This window comes from Kogia breviceps, chromosome 7 (genome assembly GCF_026419965.1).
Source record: "Kogia breviceps isolate mKogBre1 chromosome 7, mKogBre1 haplotype 1, whole genome shotgun sequence".
NCBI classification, from domain to species: Eukaryota; Metazoa; Chordata; class Mammalia; order Artiodactyla; family Physeteridae; genus Kogia; species Kogia breviceps.
Window position 1 is genome coordinate 120,900,120 of NC_081316.1, and position 7,961 is coordinate 120,908,080.

A 7,961-nucleotide genomic window follows, 5' to 3' on the forward strand; every position below is an offset into this window, starting at 1 on the left:
TCAGGGTTCAGACGAGAGAGTGAAGGGGAGTCAACGCTCTCGGTGCAGAACGTGCCCTGTATTCGTTAGCCGCCGGCCCTGGGTCACTGCTGCACAACGAGAGCCGTGTACACCCTCGCCCAGCGCGGCAAACACCTTCAGAGAGCGCCTCCGAACCAAGGGCGACGCGCCCAGGGCTCTCCACGGTTGTGAGGGCATCCAAATAAAGAAGGAAAGGAGAACACATAGAGTTTATCGTATCTGTTCACGGAAAGTAAAAATTGCTTTTTACTTTTAATGATTTCCACAAACTCCCAGATGCTAGAGCAGTTTCAATTTTTCTGCCCAGAGATAAGGCTTTGACTTAGACCCGTCTTCTAGGAATGAGGAGTGACAACCGCTGACATTTACAGATTAAACCAGCTGGTGGAACCCACCGCCGGCCCCTTTCCCTCTGAGCTCAGAGCAGCTCTGAGAAACCAAGCGAAGGCACCAAATCGCCCTCGATTCTGCCCAGTCCACCCTCGCATCTCTATTACTGATGCAAATGCAGCCACGGGGTAGAAAGGAAGCACTAAGAGGAAAAGGACCTAAAAGCTGTGATGATGAGCAAACCAGGACGCGGCCCCTGGGAGCCGCGAGAAACCCCAGAGGTCACTCGGTTTATGCTTCTCTCCCTGCACTCTCCCCTCTTGCACGTCTTCTGATGTTTAATTGAAGTATTTATGCCATAAGCACAGAAAAGTACCTCCATCAGAGGTCCAGCCTGGCCAGTTCTCATAAATTGAACACACCACGTCATCGGCACTCAGACCAAGACACCGGTGTGGCTGGCCACCCGGCGGAGCCCCCCGGTAGCCCCGTCAGGGGTGACCAGCACGGCCAGTGGCCACTGGCTTTGTTCGTTTCGTCCTTTACACAGGTCACCTGTGCACGTCTGGCTAACCAACTCAGACTACGTTCGTGAACTTCAGTCACGGGTCGTGTGAGCTTCTGCATGTTCCTGCTCTTTGCCGTTAGTGCCCTTCTGTGAAAACACCACGTGTGTCTGTCCACCGTTGATGCGCGTCTCAGCTTTTTCCTCTCGGTGAAACTGGAGTCCCGCGGCTGCCGGGCTGTCTGCAGTCGCCTAGCGCGAGTGGTGCCCGGCCCGGGTGCCTGCTGGACCCCAGCCCAAGGCGCACTGCCCCCCCAGGCTCCCGCCCCCCCCTCTGACCAGGTTTTCCCGCTGTGCACACCTGCTACATTCTCCATACGGAATGCAAACCAGACGCGCCACGTGTGCAGAGACACGCTTATACGAGCAGGTTCTGTGAGTGCACACCTTCTCTGGCAGGTGAGCTACAAGGAACAAGTCTGGACACACGTGAATGTGGGTAACACCGAGAGCCAGGGTGATGCTTCAGCTATTCTGAGTGCGACCTGGATTTCTGGACATGCACTTGGTGGAGATTTCTGCTCTTTAAGAGCCACTAGAATAAATTCTCCAGGGAAGCAGCTAAATTTATTTCCCAGAGATTCATCATTGAGACAAGAAATGCATCATCTACTCCTACTCTTCCCAAGACAGATCAGGCATCGAGGCAGTGCGGTCAAGTCCACGCCTGCAAGCGTAGACCTGCTAGCGGAGCCCAGCACGGGGGCGTCCCCCCCGCAGCTCCCACAGCCTCCCCTCCCCCTCCCTCCACCCCTCCCCCGCCAGTCACCCCGCCCTCCCCAGGGAGAGGGCATCCCCGACGGTGGGCTGCACTCTAGTGACCCGGCTGCCCCGGCCACGTGCACTGACACAGGCACCTCGTCGTCGTCGCTCTCCCGCTGCTCGGGTGTCGCGCGGATCTGCTCAGGCTCGTCAATTTGTCCGCGGTCCGGCAGCCTCTCGGTGCGGGGGCGTTTAACGGGCCGCCTGGCCTCGCCGCCTCTCCCCCCCCCCCCCCCCCCCGGGGAAGGAACTTGTCCCCAGCCCGCTGGGTCATCGTCTCAGGAGCCGGTCAGGGCCGTGAGCGGCTCTGGGAGGGGGAGGGGAGGACGCGGAGATGGAGCGGGGACAGGAAACAGCAGTTCCCTTCGTCTGCCTTCTCCGGGGCTTGTTTTCAAGCCCAGAGCAGCTCTCAAGAGCACCTCGGGGCTGCACCCTTGACACTGCTGAAAAAATACTGCATCGAGTTACAAAAAGAAATTGCTGTGACTAGAATTCCCGAGTGACCTCGGGCTGTTTTCCTGCACCAGGAAGACACTTTCTCTGCTTGGATGGTGGGTGTTCACCGGGAAGCCCGGGAGGGTGAGTGGAACGAGGTCCTTCCCGTGCACTTTGGAGCTTCCTCAGCAAAATACGGTAGTGTGTGCATCTCGCCTCCTTGACAAGTTTGCTGTAAGGATAAAGTAAAGTAATATTTCTCTGAGCGACTGAAAGTCTCCTAAACTTATTTATTCTGAGTACTAGAAATACCGAGGGAAGGAAAGAGCCCCTTAGTTCCTGAAGAAATTATCATTTCCATTTTCCTATTTATTTGCGTTGACAGCACGGGAGTTAGATCAGCAGAACAGAGAAGGCAACTGGAATTGATGTTGCGGGCAAAGAAGCCAGCTGGGAGTGCCACCACGACAGAAGGTGCCCGGCTGGCTCCGTCCATGTGGCACCTTCGGGTCTGGGGGCCTGGGGTCTCTGCCGGGCTGGAGACCCCGGACATCTCGTCGACTGCCGGGCCCTGTAGGAAGCTGGTGGGCCGTCCCCGCCAGGGCTCCCCGTCTCTTTCCATGGCTCAATCATCCCTCCCCGACGCCTCACTCTCTTCCATATCACTCTTCCTCCCTGTGCTGAGCGGTTCAGCATCACTCTTTTGATTAGCGTGGCTTTAAACCATGGCAGGAATGGTGCCTCGTGACTGTCTGCTTTTGCTTTCCTTCTTGGGAAAAATCCCGGTGAAGGAATAACCACGAAAGGGCCTGACTGTGCCCAAATAGGCAGGTGGGGTGGGGGACAGAAGACAGGAACACAGACAAGTCAGTACCTCAGTGTGTCACCATGTCACACTGACAGGTCACCACGGAGGCCAAACACGTGGACAGAAAACCTTTCGACGGACCTGCGTCCAGCTCACAGCATTGTCTGGCCAGCCGCGAGGCCTTGGGCGGATCACGTGTTCCCCGTGAACCTACCCTTACTCGTGTGACACGAGGTTGTGCTGTTTACATCCTGAGGTGATTGCGAGGACCCGGCGAGGCAGCCGTGTGGGGTCTGCTGGGGTGACAGGCACCCAGGGTTCCTCTGGCTTTATCAGTTTCCTCAGTGTGCTGTCCTGGAGGAAATTAAACGCGAGCAGGCCGGCATAGCCTCGGTTAGTTTGCACGTGTGCAACGTGCCTGGGAGCAGAGCCATCTCAGAGGCTCCAGGGAGGACAGGCTTCCCGGGGAGGCAGAGGCTCCATTCAGACTCCAAGGTGGACGGAGCTGTCACCTGTCGGTAGCCCAGGCTCCACACCCCTGGGCTGATGGCCCTGGCAGAGCGCACGATCAGGTTGCAGCTCTGGACCGAGTCCAGGAGGCGTCACCGTTTTAAGCCATTACATGACTTCTTGTGAATTTATGGGAATTGCAGCCTCAGCCCTTCTGAGTCTGGATGCCGCTTCTGCTTTGGGGCCCCCGGGGTACCCGTTACTGTCCCTCCTCTCTGGAGGCGTGTTGAGCTGACACCAGGCACTGCTGGGGGCCTGGAAGCCCCTCCAGTTGGGTCAGCTGAGAGCTGGAGCTGGTGCCGGGGCGCAGGGGAGACCACCGTGGCTGAGCTGCCTTCCAGCTCCCACGCTGTCCTCCCTAAGCGGGTCCTGAGGGGATGCAGCGGGGGGCGGTCAATACGTGTCTTCGCGCTTTGCTCAAAGGTAGACGACCACGTGGAAGTGGACTCGGGTGTTGACTCTGCGTGATGCTGCTTTCCAAGCGCTTCAGCAAGATGATTAGACTAAATGGCCACACCGAAACACCTGCCTCCTCCGCAAGCCAACCCAGAGGGACCGAGAGCTGGGACGGCGGGGTTTTCTGTCTGGTGCCAGGTCTCAGATCCTTGGGAGGCTGGGAGAGCTGGGGAGGTAGAAGAAGCTCTGTCATATGATCCCAGAGGCTCAGCACACCCTTCTCCCCTCCCCCAGGGTCCTCTGCCTCAGGCCAGCCCACTCTTCCTTCCCACATGGCCAGGACCACCTCCGTCGTGGCACCGACACCCCTGAAAGCCATGCTGAGGGCCGATGCTGTCACAGCCGCGAGCCCCATGAGCACCACAGCTGGACCAGGCCGGCGTCCCTGGAGGGGCCGATCCCTGGGAAGCAAGACAGGCGGGGACGGGCTGAGCATCCGTGGGGACAGAGGTGAGGACGGGTGGAGCCAGCGCGCAGGGAGCATCTCCTGGGCACCGCTGGGCCCTACACTGTGCCGGGTGCAACGTGGGCTGTGGAGCGGGGCGTAAAGGGGGCCGGAAAGTCCTGATTCCTCACGGGGGCTGGGGCTCGGCTGCCGGCTGCACCGTGCGTCCAGAGCAGGGCATCGAGGCGGACTGAGACCAGAGCGCAGCGCCCTGATCTCCTGACTGCTGCCTCCGGCAAATCGCAAGCCCTACCCGAGGATAAAGTCTCTGCAGGGTGTTTGGTATTTTCAGTATAAACCCTGGCTACACTCCAAACAGATGGCGATCACGCCACCCCCAGGTCTGTGCGTTGCTATGGGAACGCGCAGGCATCTCTGGGAGGGAGGGTTGCGTCTTGGGGGGGGGGCGGGGCGTGACTAGGCTCCACCCTTCCCTCCGCGTTTTTTTGGCTGTGGCCCCTCGGGGTGCAGGGCCTTTTCCGTCTGTCCGGCCTCCCCTTCGGCCCTGGTCGGTTCTGTCACCTGCAGTCTTCCGGGACCGCGACGCAGGGACGGGGCGTTAGGTCCGGCCCCGGCAGAGCTGGGCTTCCAGGATTCCTGCCCCAGTTTTCTCGTCGGCAAAGAGGGTTCAGGGCTGGTTCAGATAACGTCATCGATTGCATCCCTGTGTCGCGCGGCGTGTCCACGGAGGCTAAAGGCTCAGGGCTGAGGGGATGGGGGCCAACACGCGTGGGAAAGAGAATACGAATGGTTCAAACTGCAGTATGACAGGTGGTGGAGATGGAGGCATGTCACGTGTGGTCACAGAAAGAGACGGGATGGTTAAAACGCCCAAACAAAGAAGATTCTGGAGGAAAGAAGGTAAGCATACTTCATGTGATTTCATTTGGGGTCACCAAGAACATTCTTCCAGCTCCCTGGACTGGCTCGCTGAAAGGACGGGAAGGCCTTCCTTTCTCTGTCTCTGTCTCACACACGGCGCACACCACACCCACAGGCTGCGAAGAGTCAGCTGACACCGCGAGCAGGGTCCACGCAGGCAGAGCGGAAGCGTCTGGGATGGGGCTTCGCTGCTGCCTGGACTAGCTTAGCATCTCCCCCCCCCCGCCCCGCCCACTCTCCCCAAGTCTGCAGGGCCCCGAGGACGGAGGGAAGCCGCGTTTCTAACAGAGCTGAATATCAGCCCTGGAGGAGCCGGCAGTGGATGTGCTTAGATGAAAAACCAGAAACAGAAATTATTTCTGCTTAGAACAGGAAAAACATAAAAATACCTCAAACGCAAACACACCAAAAAGCTCTGGGGTCGTGCTCCCCGCTGATGGTGTGTTTGCCCTCAGGAACCCTGAGCTAAATCCTCCAGTGACTCTTTGAAGTTGGATAAAAAGGAGAGAAGGAACACAGACGCCTCTCACCTCCAGCTGGAGGTGGACATTTGCATGAAGAACAGGACAGCCTGACTTCCTCTTTTCAGACACAAGTGTCCTTCAGTCCTTCCCAGCGGTGCGGTGTTTTTCTGTCGTTGCCACTGCCCGAGGCCCACGGGCGCACGGCGGTTCTGGAACCCAGCGCCGGCCTCTCCTCATGTCGTCGTCGCCCGTGGCCTTGTGGCCGCTGGCTGGGCACCTAACGCCCCTGAAACTGGATTCTTCATCTGCAGAATGGGGGTTATTCCTTCCCTACCGCGTGGCAGTGAGGGTTCAACCGAACACACGCTCGGCCCATGGAAAGTGCTGGTGAGGGTGGCTCTCCGGAGAGAGAAACCAGTGCAGTCAGCCAGGGTCCCCCCGGGGAGGGTCCGGCGGCCTCCTCCTTCTCCCTGGGTGGGTGGGGGGGCGGGGGAGCCCCGATGTGGAGATGAGAAGTTGCCTTACACTCCCCGAGCTGATCTCCTGTGGCTTCTGCAGACTGTAGTTCCCAACCGACTCTCAGGCTTCGAAAATGCCCAGTGGCTGCCCTGAAGTGCCGATGGCATTGAACGTACCCAGCGCCCTGAATGAACCGATGGACAATCCTTGCAGCCTGAGAATTCTGGGGTTCCGGACCCTGTGCTCCCCCGTTATCCCTCCCAGAACCTCCCTCCTCCACTTGGAGCGTTTGTCTTTGGTTCTGTTCTCAGGCTGCCTCCTGGCTTCCATGGACACCCTGTCCCCGTGCGGTCAGAGGGTAGGAGCCAGATTCACCTGTACACCTCGCAGCCCACCTGGCACCGAGGCTGCCCCTCCCCCCCTCCCCATCTGCCCCGTCCAGCCACCATCATCTCCAATTCACTCTATCCCATCAACTCTTGCTCCACCCAGAGTATTATTTTCAAAGTAGAATCAAAATATCTTACCCCTGCTGTTTAAAACCCCGTATAGGGCTTCCCTGGTGGCGCAGCGGTTGGGAGTCCGCCTGCCGATGCAGGGGACGCGGGTTCGCGCCCCGGTCCGGGAGGATCCCACGTGCCGCGGAGCAGCTGGGCCCGTGAGCCATGGCCGCTGAGCCTGCGCGTCCGGAGCCTGTGCTCCGCAACGGGAGAGGCCACAGCGGTGAGAGGCCCGCATACCGGAAAAATAAAATAAAATAAAATAAAACCCCGTATAGATTTCCCCTCACTCTCAGAGTTGACCCGAAGCTGTGAATGCCCCTGAAAGCCTCCGGGTGGTCTGACCCGTCAGCCCCTCTAACCTTGTCTTCCTCCCCTGTGGCGTGCCACGCGTGGCTTTCCCACCGGTCCTGGGTGTTTGCACACGCTGCTCCCGCTGCCTCAAAGGCTTTCCCCTCCCCTGTCCCTTGCGTGGCTGGTCCAGCTCCTTCTTCGGCTCAGAGAAATGTTGATTCCTCTGGAGAGCTTTCACTCATCACCACTCCAGGTCCCCTAAGTCTGAGTCACACAGGCGTTTGGATTTAACTGTACTTTGACTGCACTCCTTCACAGCTGCAATAGGCAGTCTTTTGCAGAAGAACAGAAAGGATAGGTATAAAAGGATATTTATGATGAGGAGTTAGCTGATGTCGTTATGGACACTGGCAAGTCCTGTGACCTGTAGGCAGGGGAGGCTGAACTCCTTCTGGGGCAAAACCCTGAGGGCCAGGGGGTGATGTGAATCCCAGCTCTCGGTCAGGAGACGAGACGACATGTGCCTGCTCGGCCGAGAAGCAGAAAAAGAGGTGAATTCCTCTGCCACCCAGTTGTTCCTTTTAGGCCCCGGATGGCTGGGGTGATGCCCACTCACTTTGGGGAGGACAGTCTACTCAGTCAGCTGCATCACAGGCTAATCTCATCTGCAAACACCCTCACAGACACACGTTCACATAACATTTCACCAGCCATCTGGGCATCCCTAAGCCAGTTGAGTCGACAGATACAATTTACAATCACAGCACATTTTACGACCGTTTTGATTTCATGTTCATCTATGGCCATTGCTTTGTTTAACGTCCTTGCTCACAGACTAGTGGCTTCATGTAAGCGAGTACAATTTTATGTGTTTGATTTATGACCTGACACACAGTAGGCACACAATAAATAATTTAAGGATGATGCATTGACTAATTACTGAATACTGAGAGCAGGGCCCTTCAAAGTCTGGTCCATGGACTAATGCTGGTGCATGAATTGTTTGTTAGTAATCTGTGAAAAAAAATAA

The 7,961-nt window shown here is 57.6% G+C and overlaps 1 long non-coding RNA gene across 1 annotated transcript; it reads right to left on the minus strand.

The window, feature by feature from the left end:
• Positions 1-2,467: 2,467 nt before the first annotated feature.
• On the minus strand, positions 2,468-6,762 carry LOC136794553 (uncharacterized). Its single transcript, XR_010841538.1, has 2 exons — positions 6,665-6,762; positions 2,468-5,179 (listed from the first exon to the last, which is right to left on the minus strand). It is a non-coding gene; the product is annotated as an uncharacterized lncRNA (long non-coding RNA).
• Positions 6,763-7,961: the final 1,199 nt, after the last annotated feature.